This window comes from Heloderma suspectum, chromosome 8, assembly GCF_057233095.1.
Source record: "Heloderma suspectum isolate Gila_16-S chromosome 8, 16-S_ref, whole genome shotgun sequence".
NCBI lineage: Eukaryota > Metazoa > Chordata > Lepidosauria > Squamata > Helodermatidae > Heloderma > Heloderma suspectum.
In genome coordinates, this window is record NC_139465.1 from 28,167,620 (window position 1) to 28,188,640 (window position 21,021).

A 21,021-nucleotide genomic window follows, 5' to 3' on the forward strand; every position below is an offset into this window, starting at 1 on the left:
ACTACAATATCACAAAGTAATGAGCAACCTTTTGAGTTCTCTAGAAATTATATTCAAATAAATTACAAATGTATTGATTGATTCATTCATTCATTCATTTATTGGATGGATGGATGGATGGATGGATGGATGGATTTTTAATCCAGCACTTGCCAAACAATGACTCCCAAGAGTGACTTACAAAGATCAATAATAAGAGATTCCCAGCCATTGTATTTACAATCCAAAGGGAAAGGGAATGGAAAGGTGGAGGGAAAGAAAAGTTAAATCAGACACTAGTTGTTGGATACAAAGTTCTCACAGTGATCAGCTGGAATGGAAAACAGTCTAAGCAGAGGAGGAGTCAAAAGTTTCTTGTCTGACAGTAGAGCTGATGAAGGGACTCTGTGTCCCTTCACTCCCTCTGCTATAGCCTAATGCAAGAGTAGACAACCGTTTGGGGCTGTGAGCACCTTTGGCCATTTGAGAAACTGTCCTGGGCACTACCACAAAATGGCTGCAATGGGAGGTGAGGTAAAGGAAGCCATGCCACAACATGCCAAAATGGGTGCATAAATTGTATCACAAGTTTTCCTCAGGGAATACAAGAGAGGAGTCAGGTGAAGAGTAAAGTGAGTATGCCTATGATCTCATTCAGTGAGGCTCAAATCCTCATGCATGCTCAGTACTATGTTTTACACTTTGCTTCATATTTGTCAATTCTTGAGTTGCTTTAAAAACACTTCTCAGGTTCAAAGTCCTCTTGCCATGCGGTTGCTATTCTTTTACATTTGCCAGGGTCCCCAAGAACCCATTAGGGCCAAAGTAGACACGATAAGGGAAATTCATGAATAAAACCTGTGGGTTTTTAAGAGTGTTGATAGCAGCCATGGGAGTCTCAGTTTGGAACCTCCACAGTGCTTGCAAAGGTTCGACTAGGGATGTACAAAAGTCACTTACCTTTTTGAAGGGTGACATTCGCGGTGCGGGGGAGGCACTCCGTCCCTCCCCCCGAAATTCTCTCCGACTGGCTCCACTCCACAGAGATTCTGCAGAGCCGTCAGCCGGGGCCACCCGCAGCTGGACATCCGGCCGCTGGGCAGCCTGCAGGGACGCAAATGGCGGCAGCCGTAGCCACCGCCATTTGCGTCCCTGTATTTCGTCGTGATAGGCTACGTAAATATTTATGTAGCCTATCTCGGCAAAAAACAACAACAGCGAACGCAAATGGCGGCGGCTATGGTGGCCGCCATTTGCGTTCCCTTTTTTTTTTGCCGTGATAGGTTACGTAAATATATACGTAGCCTATTACGCAAAAAAAAAAAAGGGAACGCAAATGGAGGCCACTATGCCATTTGCGTTCTTTTTTTTCTTTTCTTTTTTTTTTTTGCTATAATAGCCTACATAAATATTTACGTAAAATAGCAAAAAAAAGGCAACGCAAATGGCAGCCGCCGTAGCTGCCGCGATTTGCGTTCCCTTTTTTTTTTGCCGTGATAGGCTACGTAAATACTTATGCAGCCTATCACGGCTTCTGCTGGGACGCAAATGGCATCCCTGTGTTAGCCGTGATAGGCTACGTAAGTATTTACGTAGCCTATCACGGGTATATGGAAGAAGCGTATGGCAGCCGCAGACGCGGCTGCCATTCGCAATGCAGCACCGATGGCAACAGGTAGGTGCTCCATTCTGGCCCAATTCGCAGGGAGCTTCGTTCTGCCATGGATTTCAGGGGGCTGAATGCACTGGCATTCGGCCTCACCGAGATCCGTGGCGGAATTCTCTGACATCCCTAGGTTCCACATGCCATTTTCTGGTTACAATCATACCCACATGTACACATAGGAAGCTGCCTCATACCGAGTCAGAATGCTGGTCTATTGAGCTCAGTAATGTCTACACTGATTAGGAAGTGCAAGATGTGGTACCCCTCCCTAAACTGCTGTCTCCCAGTGCCTAAAGGTAAGGGTGGGAATGCCTCCCCCTTGATTACCATGCAGTACTGTAGCTAGGGATTCTGGAGAAATCGAGATAGATTAAAATGAGCTCAGATTTCTAAGAATCTGACCTGCGGAATCAACCACGGAGTGACCCCCTCAGGCCCTGCAGAGTCCACAGACTTTTGGATGATTTGTTTACTTTCCTGAAATTTATGTATATAAATGTGTAGAAAAATATGCAAGTTTCTGCTGAGGAAACGTGGAATGGAATAGGGGACAATACACTAAATGTTATGTGCTGGGGTAAATTATATAAATATTTACGTAAATATTTACGTAATCATTTCCATATTTTTCCACATGATGAAAAAGAAATATTTGCATCCATCTGTGGGTGGATGACGGAACGAAAGGCACCTGACACTCTGCAAAACACAGTTGGAGCGGATTTTACACAGTCCATACATCCCTAACTACTAGCAATTTTACCTAGCAAACTGCCTCACTGGCCAGCCCAACACGTTCCAAATTACATGAGCCAGAAGCCCAAGCTGATACATTTGCTAGGATGATGAATATTCAAAAATAGAGCTCTACACAAATGGCCTCTGGATTGGCCCCAGGAGCATAACCAAGCCTCCTGTAGTGTTAGAGGGGCCTAGAGATCCATAATACCTTGCTTAAGTTCATTATTAGTGCAATTCCCTTGCTAGTAAGCCTCTGAGCATGTGAAGATGAGTCAAAGGGTCAATAGCGCAGCCTAGCACATTCCATACTAATGAGTGGAGTATCTAATCAAGATGTGCCTGGGAAGTGAAGTTTGTTTATAAGTGGCTGTGCTGGGAAGCAAGCACTGTGAGCCTATGCTGGGAATGAACTCTAGGGGGTGCTTGCTGCTGTTATGCTGTCTCATTGCTAACATGTATGGTATAAAACCCATTGTACCCCATGGCTCTGGGTTCAGAGAAGCTGTCTGATCCAACCATTGGGTACGCCTGTGTGCTGTAAGTTACTCAATAAAGTACTCCTTGTAAGTAAATCTGGGTCTGATGTATCACTATATTGGCACCTCTAAATTAAGAGGTTGAAGCCCACGGCCAGGGCAATACAGGCTCTTAACATTCTCCAGCCTATTTGTGGGCAGAGAAATTGGGGGGTGGGGGCAAATTCACTGAATTTCTCACAGTTTCTCACAGAGAGGGCTCACTATTGGCAGGGGTTGTAGCATAGGTTCTTTCTTTTTTTTCCCCCAACAGATTTTGGTTTGTTGTACTGCTCCTGTAGGTGCACAGCATTAAATGTGTTGAGGCTTCCACTTTTTTTGAGGCATAATTTTGAATTTCTTTTGATGGTATTTTTGAGCTTACCTGATCACTGCAAGGGGGCCAAGGGGGCAGTGTGTGTTTTCTCTCTCTTTTACATGTCTTTTCATTGCTCTGCAGCCTCCAAGGCCACCTGCACTTCCTGAACTGAAAAATCCCCATGGGCGGAATTGCCTCATGATGTCTTCCTCATGATGGCATTAACTGAAGTGCAGGAAGCCGAGGAGGCTACAAGCTGCCACAGATATCACTGTATGATGACAGATGGGACACTCATGAACATTCCTCAGCCACCTCATAAGTAAGGTAAGTACAAGAACCCTGAGCCCAGCCCATGAGAATTTCTCTGAAATTTCTCCTCCTTTGAATTTCTTTTCAAAAGCAATTTCTTTTCTATCAAATTGAATGAGAATGGTCGGGAAAAAAATGTGGGAGGAATTTTCAGCACAGCAATATTCAAAAATCCTGTTTGTGGGGTTGCTGAAGTGAAGCCAGAGATGCTCACTGGACTTCTAAAAATGCAGAGGAGGCAGGAGGAAACATGAAGGATGGGAATTGTTCAGACTTGTCAAGAACAGGGCCAAAACATCAAGTCCAAGCAGTATCTAGTTCTCAGAAGTGTCCCACTGATTTTCTTAGGTGCTTTGAATGTGAAAGCTGATGGAAGTTACTGAGGATGTAATAATTTCTCAGAGATGCTCCCTACTGAGTGATTTTAGATGTCCACTCTGTTAGGAATTTCAATTGCCTCCCTGCAAAGAAGAGCAAACAAGTACCACTTTTGTTGATTGTCATATAAACCTGTGGTCTCCATATGGCACTTACATTCTCCCATTTCGTTTTGGTGGTGGTGGTGGTGTCGTCTGAAATGTTGTCATCCCTGCTGTGCTCTCTTAAGAATGTAACTTTCCTGTTTTTGTATCCACATCACCAAAGAGCAGTCAAAAAGTGAAATATTCAAATGCAATGATTATTGATGAGAAGAAAAAAATATATGGCAATTTTCTATCAGGTTTATTCAAGGTCCATACCACCTAGTGATCTGCTAGCCTCAGAAATGGAGAGGTTAAAAAACAAACAAACCCTGCCTCATGTAGGTCTGGTTCTCCCTGTTTTGTGGAGCTAACAATCTTTTGTGAAACCAAAGTCTTGATAAAGAAGTATGTAGGATCTTAGGGGTGGTTTATGTACACATACATGACACTTGATTTGTTAAGTGATGGCAACTTAACATTTGATCACATTCAGCTGAATACATGACTTGGCTCATTGATGTAATCGATGTTCAGGGAACCAGGCTGAATGTCTGAACAGGATACACAAAACATGAGTAAGGGATATGGAACTGTATTTCCTGGTTCTGCCCCTTATATCCTTATGCATGCCAGGGGCTGCCCTATCAGTCCCCCACTGATAAAGTGGGCTCTGAAGAGGGTCTCTACTTGTGTTCAAGAGAATATGAGTAGAGACCTTCTTCATACTTCCCTACTCAATGCCAGGAGGTTAGGACTGAGGGGGCAGGGCTGGAGCATGCAACCTTGGTTGGCTTCAGAAAGGTGGCATAGAAGTAGCATACATCCATGCATGCATGCATGCATCAATCAATCAAAGGTAGAACCAGCATGCATAGCTCTATACCCCTTACTCATGTTTGTATACCTGGTTGGGCAGGGCTGGCTATTCTGTACAGGGCAATGTGAAAAGATGTGGAAGTTCTATTTGAAGTGTTTGATCTGTGATGGCTCATTCATGATTGTAACTCATGAATCAGCAACTCAGGACACTGTGATGGAAGTCCATGTGTTAGCAAGAACATAAAATCCATCTACTGGAAGTGAGTGACAGTCTTGGAATTCACCTAAACTGGATCCTATTCTGGATTCGGGGTCTCTGTACTTATGGAATGGCTTTCAAAGCAGAACTTGGTGGGGTGGAATCTGGTTGGATTCCAGAGGAGTGTACCAGAATTTTTCCAGGGGAAAACTGAAGTGCTACGATTTTGAAAGATTTTTTTTTCCTTCAAAATGTGAGCAGTTCAGTATCTTGCCATGGAGCAATACCCTGGATCCTCATCCTCTGAGAATCCTGGACCCTCATCTCAGAAGAAGACGCTCTGAAGTTAACGGTTCGGGGATGATTTGGTTACAGAACATGTCATGAAATTTCCACCTCCCCAGAAGACTTCAGGGACCTGCCCCACTGCATCCAGAGGAGGTTGCATTACTGTCCTTGGACTCTGAGGACTCCAGACATAAAGAGTCTAGCACGCCACAACCACCCCCACGTTGTCACAGCCTGAGGCTGCTAAAAGAGGCCAGGACCCGTTAAGAGAAAAGTCCTCAGTCTGTGTGCAGGTGGGGCCAACTAGTCTAAAGGAATACAAACCCCTACTTAAGCTCTGTCTGGATCTGCTCCTTGTTGGGGAAACATGAAGACACACTTGTCGGGCTTCCAGTCCCAGCACTATGTGGAGCTGTCTAAGGTGCTGTTCTGTTTTTACCTTTCCCCAAATCCTGATAAGTACCAGACCCATAGCAAAACCCTATAACACAGACCTCACCAGTCCCCAGCAAAGCTATGCCCTCATCACTACAGAGGTCAAACAGAACACTTCCTGATAATTATTTTGTTCATACCATTGCACAATTTCAGGACAGTTTTTATGAGGGGTTTGTTTTGTTTTAACTTGATGCTATCTATGTAAATGTCATGTGTCTAGAATTCTGCCAGCTACATTCCTTAATTTGAATTTCCAACTGGATTTAAACAAGAGCAGAACTAACCAGGCTGTTTGTGGGAATAGCCAAAGTTTACTTCTACTGCAAGCTGGGGGCAAATGGCAGCCATTGTAGGGTAAAAACCATGCAAATATAATGCCTGCACAAGACCTGAAAGCAACTTTGCTGATTTCCCTAGATGAGTCTTATTATGCCTTTATTAATTTACTAATTATTCAGACAAATTTTCAAGCTTGCATAGATGAATTTCTAATCAGAATTATTAGTGATCCCAGAATGTGGTAGCAATTTCTGAATTCTGTGCTTCTGTGCATATAAATAAGGGTTTAGTAGCTTATCTTACAGACAGGAAGTATCACAGTATGACCAGTATAAATTAAGATGAAAGGAAAAGCAGCACATTACGTTTTCTGTAGTCATTAGATTATGTGATCTGTAAATGATCTAAATATGCAAAGTAGTATAGCCATATCAATTAGAGACCCATGTCACTAAGTGTAGATGCCATGTCACTTAGAGCAAATGTGTTTAAAGATGTAAACACTTTTTAAATGACATTGCAATCCCCTCTTATTAATTGTGAAAGTTTGCTTCAGCAGTGATGCCAGTGTGTTACAGAAATACCGTCGAACCCTCTCATCACATGCAAGTTGTAATGGAAAACATGGCATTTTGAGCCCAAGACAAGGCTGTCTGGCAGTCAGTACTGCGTGGCAATTATTGCTGCTTATTCTCAGCCATATTGTATACGTCTCTGTGATAAACATTTAGCTTACATGGCCTAACTAGAAGTGATGTTAATTGCATGAATGCAATCAACACTCATGGTTTTGTTATGTAAGAGAAATCTGAGCAGACTTGGGACCTTTGGGTGGGGATGGGGGAGAGATGGGGAGTTCAACTTTTTTTTTTCTTCTCCCTGCCATAGTTTTAACAAAAAAAAGCTCCTGTCTGAACATGCTATTTGCATTTCAAGGGATGCTTCCAGTGGCACCAAAATGTCCACTATCCTGAGCAACTTGGAGGAAAGGTGGGATTAAACATAAATAAACAAACAGCTAAGCAGGTCTACATCCTCAGCAAGTGACTCAGTAAGCATGTTGATAATATTGCTGTAGTTTTTATGAGATATAAAACTGCAGCAAATGTTCATAGAATACCTTGCTTTCCCTCAGTCTTTCAATTTAAACACACACACACACACACACACACACGTGTGTGTGTGTGTGTATGTGTGTGTGTATTGCCACTCCTGATATCTTTTTAAGATCACAGCTACTGATGAGAGCAGAAGCTGAAAGGTTTAGCGCATATATCTTTATCTATACATCTTTTTATCTTTCACACACACACACGACTTTAATTCAACCTTACTGAACACCTGCCCTGAAACTGAAACCCCTTTCTCCCCTATCCCAGCCACTGCCATCTAAAAACATGGTACCCCAACAATTAGCTGCTGCTGGGGCTAACCAAAAAGCCATTCCAGCATCTGAAAGCATCATAAGTTGCTGTGCTTCACTGAATATCAGAAGGCCCTCCCCTCTTTCAGGAGTGCATAGGAAGGTGCCTTGCACCAAGTCAGATCATGGGTCTATCTAGCTCAGTATTCTCTGCACTAGGGTCTCCAATATGGTGCCCATGGGCACCAATGTGGCCACAGACATCTCTCTTGGTGCTCCCTGGGCTTCCTGACTCTTTTGATATTTTTTTTTTTTTGAGAGAGAAAGAGAGAGAGAGGGAGAGAGAGAGAGAGAGAGAGAGAGAGAGAGAGAGAATTGGGAGACTGGCATGCTGTGAAGTAAAACACTTGACCTCTACCCCCATCTTTCTGTGGGCTCCAAAGAGTGGTTTTGTGTTTTGGAGCTTAGACCCCACCCTCTGTCTTGTTCTTGGACAAGTGACATTTTGTTTAGCCTCCCCAGTTTGCTTTCTAGAAGATGAGTGTTTTGTGATTGACCATGACCACCATGGTAGTCATTTTATGAATGAGCAAACTCCCCATACCATGGCAGCCGTTTTGTAAGAGCATCCACAACACTCTCTCAAGATTCCAAATGTGCCCAACAACCCCAAAAATGTTGGGGACTCATGCTCTATGCTAACTGGAAGAAGTTCTCCAAGGTCTCAGGGTGGAATCTATCCTAGCCCTATAATCAAGATTCCAAGGACTGAACCTGGCTGGAACATTTTTGCATGGAGGGCATGTGCTCTACCACTGAGCAACAGGCAGAGGTTGTCCCCTCCCTCTCCTCCAAAATGAACATATTGGTAGAGTGAAATTGAGCTCTAGAACAGCACAGCCTTTTAATATCTATCTATCTATCTATCTATCTATCTATCTATCTTATTTCAAATTACCCTATATGCAATAGTTAGCTTACCAATGTGATAACTCACTTACCAATGCCAGGATGTCTTTGGGATGGCCAGCAACTGTTTTGTAAATGGGCACTATCAATGACATCATTGTGACTGCCTATACTTTCTGCATTTCATTTCTTTCTCTGATTTCACAGGATAACACACCGTGCATTTGATTAAATGGACTGTAGTCCACAAAACCTGATGACATAATAAATGTGTTAGTCTTTAAGGTGCCTCAAGGCTCTTTGTTACATTTTAAACTATTTTAAATTATTGTTGCTGTGTTTTAATTCTTCTAAAATGTTTTATCATCGGTTTTCTCATATTTGGTTCGATTATGTATATTGCCCTGAGAGTTTCAGTGATAGGGTGACTCATAAATTGAATTAAATAAATAAATAGATTTGTTTTTGCTGAAACAAAAATTACTCTAAACAATAGTCTTCTTGTGTGCAACTGTCTTTTACTAATTTGTTCAGAAACCAGAGCAGAGCTAATCAGGTGTCAGAATCCTGGAACAATTACAGCAGTCATCCTCAACCTGATGTCCTCCAGATGTGTTGGACTGCAATTGTCATCATTCCCAGCCAGCATGGGAGTTGCTGTCCAGTCCAACACATCTGAAGGACACTGGGATGAAAAAGGATGAATTACAGAATGGGATGGTACAGAGCCATCCCTAATGGAAACATCTCCATTTAGTCAAGGCATGTTGCCTTGAGCTCCTTGAAGAAAAGGCATAACATTGTTATGTTGTGTAAATGTTGTGTAATGAATCGAAGCACCCATAATACTTAACCCCTATTGCCCATGTGCAGAATGGGGCTTCTAGAAACATTTCTGGCTCCACTGTGAAGGTTGTGCAGCATCACTGGCACCAACCACAATGTCCATGCATTCACCTTGAATATCCACAAGGGAAAGCTTATGTGCATAGACCTGTACACACATGTCAAGGTTCCACTTATGACCTGGACCCCCTGAGCAACCCCTTCTTCAGAGTCCGACCTTCCTTCTTTTAAACACCTCCTTCCCAATAATGTGGGGTTTAGGCTGTAGATATAAGGGATCTGACACTCTAGACACAGGGTTTAACCACAACAGTTTATTAGATTTAAAGCAAACCAATTACTACTACAGGTATTTACACAATAGAGCTGAGTGATACAAAAGGCCTTAAAAGAAAATAAAAGTTGCAAACTCAGTTCCTTTACCTTAGCTGTCCTTAGACTTTTCAAAGGTGCATTTTGCTTCTCACTCTTCAGACTCCGCTCTCACTTTAGGGTCTAGCTGTCTCTCTGCAGTTCCTGACTTGCTCTGGCTGCAGCCTGGTCTTTCTGATCCTTACTGGCTCTGGCTCTCTCCTTATATACCCTCCTCCCAGCAAAACCAAAAGTACTGCCTCAAATCTGAAGAAATGAAACTTAAGTGCAGAAATGAAACTGACACTAATCTGGAGAAATGAAAATACTCTCCCCAACAGAAGACTCTAGGCCTCTACTCCTCACCTGTTCGCCCTTTGTCTCTGTAGGCCTCAAATCTTCACAACACATATGTGAAATCTGCAAGAATGCATTTAGCAAACAGGATTCTCCTGCTTTCCTCCTGAGAACTTGCCTTTGCAACCACTCTCCATTCTTGTAACACTAGCTTTTCAATTATACTCTGGTGCTGTAGGGGGAAAGGATTTTTTTTATTTATAACGAAGGTACAGCATGAACCATTTATACTGCTGCTCCATCATAGTTCCCTTAGCTAAACCAGGCTGGACAGTTCATTAAATAGAAAAATTAATAGCACAAGGTTTCAGGGAAACAATAACAGATTATGACTAGCCTGTGGCAGCCTTCTGAATTTCACGTACCTGAATAAAAATGATTCCCCCTATCTCATAATGAAGGCTTGTTTCCAATGTTTTCAGCAGACTCCAGCTTTCTAATACCTGCTAAGGCTGTAGGAGAAAAGTTTCCAAGAGTGTCCAAAACTGGCCTGCACAATTGGCCTGTGCTAAGCTGAAGATGACCCACCAGCTGTGCTTGGTGGTGTGCCAGCTGCTACACAAACAGGTGGGTTGTCACCCATCTGGCAAGCAATGCCAGATAGCAGGTGGGCTTTATTCAACTTGGTGGGCCTGTAAAAATGACCCAGGAGTACACAGAACCACTGCCTTCTTGGACCTGATGAGCCAAAGGCACTATTTGAGGAGGACAGAGGCAGCATGCCATTGATTGCTAGCTGTGGAGCATCAACAGGAGACGACCACTGTCCTACTTGTCAACTTCCCAGAGGCATGTGGTGGACCAGTGTGGGAAGTAGGTTGTTGTTGATATTGCTGTAGTTGAGATGTATGGTGTGTGTTGCAATCTTAAATACATCCAAGAGTAAGCCTTTTTCTGAGAATCTTGCCCCCACAGTGAAATCTCTTTTTGTTTAATACCACCACCACCACCACCACTATAATCTAAAACTGTGCCTCTACAAGAAGCCAGTGCTGAGACCAACTTCCGGGTGCCATTCCAGTATCCAAAAGCATCTCAACTTGCTTTGTTTAATTTCTCATCACAAGATTATATTCCACATTAGGGAATACTTAGAAGGATACCAGCAATTAAAATTCTTCTCACTAGATTATTTTTTACATTGTCAATTATAAATTATACCCCAGGAATAGTTGTACATGGGGAAGAAAGATAGTTTGGTTCAGTGGCATATTTCATCTTCCAGAGAGTGTATTAAACTTTATTAGTCTTCCTCCCCCCCCTCTCCATTTCAATTTTTCAATAGGCCTGTTTTTCCCCCTCACCTCCCCCCACCCTCTATAAACATAGGAGAAAAAAGAGACCCTTACAGGAAGCAGTCTCCCATTCAATGAATCACAATTTTTAAATAGTACCAAGTGGAGCTGAACAAAGATTCTGTTGTGCCATAGTTCAGCAAAGCCAATAACTGAGCCATGACTGCCGTTTTTGCTGCTTTCTTGCAGCACAAACAAAATGATACAACAGAAGCTGGTTCGAGACATTTCTCTGCTTAGTCTCAATTTCTCTTTCTGCTCATTTATGACTCTATACTAAGCAGTTGGCTTTTAAAGTACTGCTGTCCCAGAAATTTTTCCACTTCCATTTTCGACATGGGGGAGAGGGCGCAAAACAAAAACTCTGGCAAAAGAGGCTGGGAGAGGTGAGAATTTTGGATAATTTTCTCCTTGGGGAGGGGGACAGAGTTTCTACATACCTTTCTCCAAAATTTCCCCCCTCCCTGCAAAAGAGGCAGAAAAAAACAATGCCTCTTTCGCAGGGAGAGAAAAAGTTACTGAACATAGGGAGCAGGATTCAGCACAGCACTATTTCAAAGAGATAGATATATAGATATAGATATAGATATCTTTCAAAAACAAATGGACTTACTATGAAGTTTTCTGGGATGCCTGAAGGATGCAAAATCAGCTTGAGATTTTATGGGATTGACTCAGGGCCCAAGCAATGGTGGGTGGGGAAAATTGATACACCTTGATCCCAATTGCAATCCCAATCATGAGGGAGGGAGGGAGGGAGAGCAAAACTGTAGATCCATGGTGGACAACTTGTGGCTCTCCCAATGTTTTTGGACTCCATCTCCCACCAGAGGAACCAATGGTGAAGGATGATGGGAGTTGCAGTCCAACATCTGGCAGGCCACAAGTTGCCCACCCCTAATCATGGCTGAGGATGTTTATGCAAACATGCTTTCATGTGTGTGTGTGTGTGTGTGTGTGTGTGTATGTATTATTCTTTATTTCATTTCTATACTGTCCATTAGCTGAAGCTCTCTGGGCAGTTAAGAACAAATCACAAAAATTACAAACCACAGATACGTAGTATATATTTAACATACAGAATGTAAAACAGCTAATAACTATTTCAGTAAACTATTTCAATACTAGACCTGTTCAAGGCACCTGACATAAATGTCCCATCATATGCCATTAAATGCCTGGGAGTAGAAGGCATTCTTAACCTGGCACCAAAAAGAAGACAGTGTTGTCACCTTGTGGGCCTCAGTGGGGAGCTTGTTCCATAATCGGAGGCATCACTGAGAATGCCCTCTCCCTTGGAAGGTGGCATCAGAGGAAGGCCACAGATGTTGATCATCGTGTCCAGGTAGGTTCAGGTCAGGAGAGGCACTCCATGAGATATTGTGGTCCTGTGAGGTCTTTCATTGAGCAAATTTCCTCCTATGTGGGAACACATATTCAAGAACTGGCTTGTGACTAGACCAACAGAAGTCAATTCAGAGCCAAACTATCATTTGTCTGCAACAAAGTCCCCACACACACCTGTGCACTCGCAAACACACAAACTCCCCCTTGTTTTGAAAATAATAACAACAATAAATAGTATTTATTGATGTATTTTAGCTTCATTTAGTTCCCTCTGTTTAAGCTAATTATGTTTCTAATTGCCTGGCACATATTCAGAGCCAGATATTAAAGTGTCACATGTATGTACGTTAAGTATATACGAGTGTGCTGTTGTCCCTGGAACCTACTGACAATTCTTCTGAGCACTCTGCAGAGCAGAGGTCTAACTCATGTATTTGCATGTGCTGTGGGTAGGGATGTACGAAAATCACTTACCTTTCGCTGATTATGCTGATGGTGGGGGGGGAGAGACGTTCCGTCCCTCCCCCCGGAATCTTGGACGGGGGGGTGGCGCTCCATTCCTCCCCCCCGGAATCGTCTGCAGCCGGCTGTGCTCCCCGGCAGCTCTGCGGAGCAGCCGGCCAGGCCCAGCCAGGTCAGAGCCATCCACAGCTGGATTTCTGGCCGCGGAGGGCTCTGGGTAAAACAAAAAACAAAAAAACCCCTGCGTATGCAAATGGCGGCGGCTACGGCCGCCGCCATTTGCGTTCCTTCTTTTTGGCCGTCTTAATCTACGTAAATATTTATGTAGACTATGACGGCAAAAATAAGGGGAACGCAAATAGCGTAGCAGATGCTATTTGCGTTCCCCTTATTTTCACCGTCTTAGTCTACGTAATTATTTACGTAGACTAAGACGGCCCAAAATAAGGAACGCAAATGGCGGCAGCTGTAGCCGCCATTTGTGTACGCTTTTTTTTTTTACCCAGACGTTTTAGGCTACGTAAAAACTTACGTAGCCTATCACTTCTGTGTAAAAAACAAACAAACCCGCAAATGGCGGCAGCGGCGGCAGCCGGTCGGAAGATCCGCCCCAGGTAAGTCTCGTCCCGGGGGGATCCGCGGGGAGTGGGGGGGGGGTGGCAGGCCGTTCCGCCACAGATTTCGGGGGGCCGGATGCACTGGCATTCGGCCTCCCCGAGATCCATGACGGAATTCTCTGCCATCCCTAGCTGTGGGGTCCATAAATCCTATAGACAGCACTGGCTCTACCTGTCTGGGTTCTCATTGCCCCTAATTATTATGGTGCTTGTCCCCACCCCAACCCCTCTCCTGCTGCCACATCCTACCTGTGCAGAGGAAATACCAGCAGTTATTAAGGAACTCTGGAACTTGCAAGTTTTTTCTTTCTTTCTTTTTGAGAGTATATCACTTAGGGAAGAAAACAGCTTTTGTTTTATCTCTTAAAATGGAAGACATAGATTTTTGTATGCCAGTGCTTAATGGTGAGCCCAACCCCCAAGAAACTATTGGAGAATTTTTCTTCCCCTTAGAGAAATTCAGTGAAATCCCACCCCCCACCCCCCCACACACACATCTCTCCACCCATAAATAGGGTGGAGAATTTCAATAAGCCATTTGTGCATAATTCTACTTTACCCAAGGTGTCGTTGTGTTTAATTAACTGTTTGCACAAACTCCTGAGTGGGGAGAATGCTAATCATTTCTCGCCAGGCATAAGACAGCAGGGAAAACCTTGATTCATCCATAGCTCTCTCGAATGAAACCTTATGATTGTGACAAAAGACAGCCACCTGTCAAGTGGTGCTTTTCTTCAGCAGACATCTAGAGAGAAAAAGTCAAACAATTATAACATCATTAGAATTGTTCATTTGCTTACCTTTATTTGCAACCTTTGCCAACATACTTCCTAACATAGTATCAGCTTCCTCAAAAGGGGTGATCATGATAATAATATCTTTGCTTGGGCTGATGAGGGGAGCTGCAGCTTTAAAACCTAAAATGTGCAAACTGTGTGATCTTAGAAAGGTTGCCTAGCCTAACTGTGGAGAACCAATTAATTCTTGCAGAGTTTAATTAATCCCCATTTAATAGGTAAACATTCTGCATTCTTTGCTTTTGCAGTCTTGACACATCCTCATTCCTCTGAAAACAAAGAGTGTGGGAATGTTGTTTTATGCCTCGCAATCACCATTTCTAGCTATTCCATATCTGGATGCAAGGGGTGTGATCTATGAGAAAGTGAGCAATGATGTACACTCCCAAATACAGACACATACTGGACAAATGCTTTTGGAAGTTAAAGGCCTGGAAGTTGTTTTCTGTCATCATAGCAATCTTGCTTAGAAATGTGGAAATGAGATGTTAGGGTATTTATTTTTACTCTAAATATAGTATTCATTTATTATTTATTTATTACATTTATATCCCACTTTTTTTCCTCTGTAAGGAACCCAAGGTGGCGTACATAACCCTCCTTACTCTCCATTTTAGCCTCACAACAACAACCCTGTGAGGTAGGTTGGACTGAGAGCCTATGACTGGCCCAAAGTCACCCAGTGAGCTTCCATGGCCAAGTGGGGACTAGAACCCTGATCTCCCGACTCCCAGTCCAACACTCTAGCCACTACACCACACTGGCTATCGATATATGACTGTGAAGCACATGAAACAACCCCCTCAGGGCTGTTGTCCTGGAGGATTTCAATATTCATGTTGGGACCACCTTATGAGAACCGGCTCAGGATTTCATGGCCACCACGACAACCATGGAGCTGTTTCAGTCTCAACTCATATTACTGGACCCATCTTTTTACCTAGTATTTTCGAGCAGGCATGAGGCTGGAGTTCTGGATATTGGAGCTCTTTGTGGGGTGGTTCTCTGTGACATTGTCCCAGGCCCATAAAACAGATTAGATCTCCCCCTCCAAGGTTGGAGACAGAGAACTCTGACCTCAACGTAGGAGATCCAACCTCAGATGACCCCTTCCCTGCCCCTATGGAAACACTCTCACTGCTCACCTCTCTGGCTTTGGAGAGGGGGAAAGGGGGAGGATTGGGGGTGTGGTGTGGGCAGATCAGGGAAGGGATTGGACCTGCAGGATATAAAGCCCTCCCAGTCCCCTAACACAGGGGAGACTTTATGCCAGTCTTGCAGCTGGTGTAAAGAATCTCCATCCCATCGCTTGCAAGGGGAGGCAAATACAACCCCCTCCCCAAAAATGAAAATGGCATAACCGGGGTAAACTCAACGCCACTCCTCCTGCATTTCTGCCAGGCCACCAGGAGCCCAACAGTGTTGTTGGATATATAGGAGGCTGCAACACTGCAGCAGTCCGACTAGGGATGAGAAAATCAGTGAAGCTCAGGCTTATCAAGGTTTTACGAGTTCCACCTGGAATGTTGATTGGCCTTGCTTTCATTCCTGAGGGCGAGTTTGGTGGTGGTGGTGGTGGTGGTGGCGGTGGTGGCGGTTTGAACAGGAAAAGTGCACATTTGGGTACACATTTTGTAAAGTGCACATCACAATGCACTTTCTCCCGATTGAGGAAAGCATCAAAGTGCACACTTTTTAAAGCACACACTTCCCAATATGCACACTTTTCAAACCAGCATCGCAAAGTCAGGAATGTGCAGCCTTTGCTCATAAAACGCACTCATGTTGCGTTTGTGAATGCAAGCGGGGCAAGTTCTGGCCACAAATGAACCAAAACAAAATCCTCATACTTCCTTAATTCTGGGTGGTAGGCTATCCTGGCCAGAAATTTTATTATAAACAAATAAATCAAATGAAAGATACCTAAAATATAACGACCAGAGAATGGTAGCAAAGTCTGCACCCTTCCACTGTGTGCTTGTTTATTTCTATTTTAATTTCTTCATTTAAAAAATATTTTTAGGCTGCCTTTAAAGGTGGAGCCCTCTTATGCAGTAGATATACATATCTGAAGCATGTATGCCCTCTGCATGTTTAAATTAGCCTGCTTCTCGGCTGTGAAATTTAATGTACTTTTTTTGGCATAAGTTGGCAAACAAAAAGAAAAGGACTGAAGTTAATTTTGACCTCCTTACGTGTGAGGTCTTTGTAATGAAAAGCACTCAGAGCTGGCTTAAAATGTGAAGGCAATATATAATAATTGGCATTTTCTTGACTTAGGTTATTTTCCCCTCAGGGTTCCATCTCCAACCACCCACTTATATAACAGCAGGAGTATTTGAACTAGAATGGACAAAGGCAATGATGACACTGCATTCTGAGCATACAGTAAATTATGAATTTTCTACTTAGCTCCAAGTTGCACAAGTACACAATTATTATTTAAAATAAACTCCTCCAAGAGCACAGTCATTATTTCAACTGGTACTATCCATCATAGTGTGCCTTAAAAAGACTACTTTTCTTATGCTGGTTGTTTTCCCATTCCTGCACAGTTTAGGATTAGAAACAAGACAGTCCATGTCACATTTATCTCAAGTGTGTCTCCCTGAAGGCAGTGAAGGAACGTAAAACTCCTTTTACAATCATTTTTCATTTCCTGGACCTTTTAGTCTTACTCTTTCTCCCATGACTCTTTCTATGTCATTCTGTTTGAGGGCTGTTTTTGTTTCCTTTACACTTTTATAATGTGCTTGTGGTAGATACACACAGTACGTGGCTGCTGTCAGGATTGATTCTGAGCGTATGGAGATAGTTAGCAGTTCAGATTCAGAAGGGGAACAGCAAGAACTGGGGGAGGCATCTTCACCAGCCAGTTCAGATATGGATAGGCGTGCTTCTCAGGAGGCTAGCACCCAGATGGCTAGGCCTGAAGCCCCTCTCCCTCCTCCATGAGAATCCAGGAGGAGGAGGAGAATGCGGGGCGTGACCTGAGGGAAGCTAGACTGCGGCGCAGGGAGAAGCAGGAAAAGTTAGAGGTGGAGCTCAGACGGTTGATCCGGTTGGCAATGCATGAGGGTCAATGTAGGGGAGCATCACTGGATGAGAGGCGTTTCCCTCCCTAAGTTATTTTAGCCAGCAAGTCCCTGTTCAAACTGCTAGCAACATCATAGCTCCCATTTGGATTCCCTGCTGTTATTCCTTTGTAGCCTGAGAGTCTTCGGGGATTTGCATCTGTAATGAACCTGTTGATAGTGAATTAAAGATGTAAGACTGAAGCCTCTCTTCTTGTGTGTGTGCATGAGGAAGGTGGGGGCCAAGAGAACGTGACAGCTGCAAATTAAACTAAAAATCAGAGAAACAGAATCTCTGTGGCAACTCTGGTAAACTAGTAATATGCCATATCTGTATAGACAAAACCATTCAAAAACCCTATGGAGATGCTCCCATACATTCAGTGACCACACGAGGGAGGAATGGGATCATGTCGGCTAGCCACACCTGCAACATTGATGTATCCTGTTTGTCCAAAGTTCCCACTCACATGGAAGGGGGGGGGACTTTGGCTAACTATCTGTATATGCATAGCCCTGCTTCACATTGAAGTAGAATACATAGCCACTCAGGGGTGTGGACAGTAGACGCATTGGCATGGGGGGGGTGGCCTGCAAATGCAATTCCAGCCCCCTCACGTGTATTAAACATATACGCATGAGTTCATATTAATGTAATCTCCCAACATTTTTCACACTCAAGAGTGGGGAAAAACAGTTTCTACCCATCATAGTGAGGACATTTTGTTAGTTACATCACATTAAACAAAATTCAAATCTCCCTACACCATGCCTGTTTTTGTACCAAATACCCTCTGTTTTCAAAATGCGAAGAGGTGTACATTTTTAAGATTGGTCCACACATTACATAAAGAGTAGGAATGTATGTGAATTTCAATTCTGTTCACAAATTATTTGGACATGTTCCATTCTTGACCCCAGGCCTGAATACAAGCTGGAACGGATTTTTTTTATTATTATTTTTTTTAAGAAATGTTTGCAAATTCTCAATTTTGCAATTGCATTCAAAAAGTGTGCATTTTTTAAAAAAACAAATGTACACTTGAAATGCACCTTTAAAATGCATTTCACAATTTAGGCAATGGGGGAAAATGCACACTTTTGAGAAATATGTAAAGGAGTGTGCCCTTTTCACATTCAAAATGCACACTTTTTCGCATTTGATCAAGCTGAAAAACAGCATGAAAATTAAAAGGGGAGCAAGCCAAAACCAACTTTGAGGTGATTTTCAGATAATTTAGGCAACCTCAAAAATTGCTGGTTCTCCCATTGCTAATTAAGAGACAGAAATCAACTAGGGATGTAAGAAAGAAACCACACACACATGGAAAATCAGCTAACTGGCCCAACCCACTGCAGACTGAATTGGACCACTTAGCAGAAAATGGATTGCAGTCGGGGGCGGGGAGGGGGAACAAAAGCTCGGTGAGCTCTACCCACCAAACTGATTCCTCTGACATCCCTAAAATTAACATACACTGGAGAAATCTTTGCTGCTTGATTTCTACCTGTTATGCAGTTGTAACCTTATAATTCCCACCTTATAGTTCCATCAAGTGATTAGCATCCCCAGTGCATGACATGCCTTGTGCTGGCTTAAAATATTTATCCCATATAGTTTACCATTGCCAGGGACCCACATTCCTTAGGGACTGTAGCCCTATCCAGGCATTCAGAAAAGACTTACCTTCTACCTGTAAGCAGGGAGTGGGACCTCATCGCTTGAACCCTCCCCCCAATGTCATGTGCATTACGTAGGGGACCCCAGGCATTCACACATATAGCATGAACAACTGCAGAGGGGAGGCTTACTTGCATACACTATGTTTACATTGAATCAAGCACCTACTCAATTAGATGGCAATTCTCTACACACTTATCTGGGAATAAATCCCATAGAAGTTAACGGGGCTTGCCTCTGAGTAAACATATATAGGATTGCACTGTTATGTTAATCAGTTAAAAGAAAGGTCTTTTAAAATCAACTAAACATTCTTCATCAGTGGACAGTCCTAGTATCTACCCTTAGGCATCCTTTGCAAGATGCTTCCTGTGTTTGTTAATACAATATACAAATCAGCCCTTATTCTCTCTGTTCCATATACAAAATAGCCAAACCACAAGGAGAAAAGTGAATGCAAAACACTATTTTCAGGAACAGCTGGAGATTACTATTTTTAAACATTTTACAATACCAAGCCAAGGGAGATAATTCTTAAATTCATGGGATTAAGATATCCGTTCTTAAATTTGCACAGAGTGGGGCTTTTGAAGCTGCCCCAAGAGAACTTCAAGGGGAAAAAAGATTGTTGAAAGAATGAGACTCTAATCCATTCAAAGATGCCTGAGCAGAGGTGCATATTGAGCACATCACATGCATACAATTATATGGCAGCCTGAAACACCGTAGAAGGCCTTGTTAGGGAAGTGCTGATAGGAGAAGATCTGAGCAGCAGGTGAGTTGCGAGTCAAATTCTTGATATTGCCCATTTCAGTTCTTTCATGTATGTGCTCGCTTTGATGTCTAGCCAGTCCTATCCTTACAGCATGGGATCTATAAGTGGTTCTCAAACTTTTTCTTCTCCCATGGACCACTTGAAAATTGTTGGACATCTTGGTGGACCGCTTAATGAAATTTTGTTCTTGGCCTACATAAGAATTTAAGAAGAGCCATGCTCTAGACCAGCATTCTATTCACGTGGTGGCCAACCAGCTGCCCATGAGAGACCATCAAGCAGGATATGAGTGCAACGGCACCCTCACGTCCACATTCCCCAGCAACTGCTGTGCATAGGCATACTGCTGCTGAGACTGGAGGTAGCATACAGCCATCAGGACTAGTAGCCATCGATAGCCTTCTCCTCCAGGAATTTGTCCTGGAGAGGAAGGCTCAAAGCACATACTTAACTCATATTTTAGTAAATGTCCCCCCTTTTGTGCCAGCATCATAATCAAAACCAGTGCCATATAATGTTTATCACAGGGCCTGATTCCCCTGCTTTATAATCCAGCCCTTGTCAAAATGGCTTATTCTTCATCATCGGGGGGTGGGGGGGAGTATTGGGCCAAGTACATGCATTCTTAACTGTTCTGCAGCCTTTCCATGGACCACCTGAATGGAGCTCACAGAACAGTTAGAAAACCCTGGGAGTAAATGATATTACCGTCAACAACAGGAAAACTGCCCCACTTTCTATATCCAATTAACTCCCGTTTTGCCACTTCGTTTGCCACTTCTCTTGACTTGAATCTCAACTTGTCTAATTGGCCTTTCACCCAGCCCCATCTGTATCAACGCTGGCTAATTCAGATATAACTTTTCATCAAATATCCTTACTCACCAAGAAATTAACCCTGCAATGTCATTTACACTTATTTATCATTAAGCCACCTTGATTTTAGTGGGTTTACTTCCAAGCAAACATGCACTGGATTTCACTGCACAAGCCACAATACATGTTATACCCACCATGGCTATTGAAAACATGATGACTTCTTCTTCCTGTCTGATACAGAGGTCGGGAAATTATGAGGGTAATGTATAATGTGATGAATACTTCTAGGTAAGCTGGCAGGAAAGGAAA

At 43.2% G+C, this 21,021-nt stretch overlaps 1 protein-coding gene across 2 annotated transcripts in view; it reads left to right on the forward strand.

Moving 5' to 3' along the window:
• The window catches only part of CDH11 (cadherin 11), a 153,451-nt gene that overhangs the window by 72,771 nt on the left and 59,659 nt on the right, over window positions 1–21,021 (forward strand). The window contains exon 3 of one of the 2 annotated variants that reach the window (XM_084813264.1): window positions 10,271–10,412. The exons of the other annotated variant lie outside the window; for it this stretch is intronic. The gene's annotated coding sequence lies outside the window, so the exon portion shown is untranslated. The remainder of the gene's footprint in view (window positions 1–10,270; window positions 10,413–21,021) is intronic. 2 annotated transcript variants of the gene reach the window in all.